The sequence below is a fragment of the Sinocyclocheilus rhinocerous genome, unplaced genomic scaffold (assembly GCF_001515625.1).
Source record: "Sinocyclocheilus rhinocerous isolate Xijiao unplaced genomic scaffold, SAMN03320098_v1.1 scaffold952, whole genome shotgun sequence".
NCBI classification, from domain to species: Eukaryota; Metazoa; Chordata; class Actinopteri; order Cypriniformes; family Cyprinidae; genus Sinocyclocheilus; species Sinocyclocheilus rhinocerous.
In genome coordinates this window covers 268625-269406 of record NW_015641498.1, presented here as the reverse complement: position 1 = coordinate 269406, position 782 = coordinate 268625, and positions in this window count along the sequence as shown.

Below are 782 nucleotides of genomic sequence, written 5' to 3'. Positions count from 1 at the left end.
ATATTACCAGTCAAAAGACAGTAAGATTTTTTATGTTTTTTAAATAATTTTCTTCTGCTCACCAAGCTTGTATATTAATATATATTCAGATATTATTGAAATTATCTACAAAACATATTTGTTTCATAAGCCAAATGTTGAATCTTATTTTCTATTTTTAACAAGATTTTAGTATTTAATTTATGTATACTTTTTGAAAGCTTTAATTTGATGCTTCATGGACACAGAACCAGTGTTATTTTAGTATTAGCACATTTGTACACTATTTTACAATGTACACTTTTATTTTAATTTATAATACGCTTTTTTATTACTTTTATTATGTCTCTGTTTAGCTTTAAAGGGGTCATATGATGCGATTTCAAGTTTTCCTTTCTCTTTGGAGTGTTACAAGCTGATTGTGCATAGATAAGATCCCTGAAGTTGCAAAGACTAAAGTCTCAAAACCAAAGAGATATTCTTTATCAAAGTTAAGACTCTGCCACGCCCCCCTAAAACGGCTCGTTCTAACACGCCCCCACATATCTACCTCACTATGTGAAAATATCTGCGTAATGCCGCTCAAATGTGCACGCAAAGAAAGAAGGCGTGGTTTCAAGTAACCGCAGTTAGTGTTGAAGCAGCATGTCAGAGAGACGCTGTGTGTTTCTAAGCGAAAGCAAAAGCACTTTATTTGGCCTGCCGAAAGTAGATGCATTTAGGAATCATTAAGATCACTTACAACAGAACAGCAATGCATTTTATAGACGACCGTTTCGTGAACCTAGGAGAAGAGGTAATTC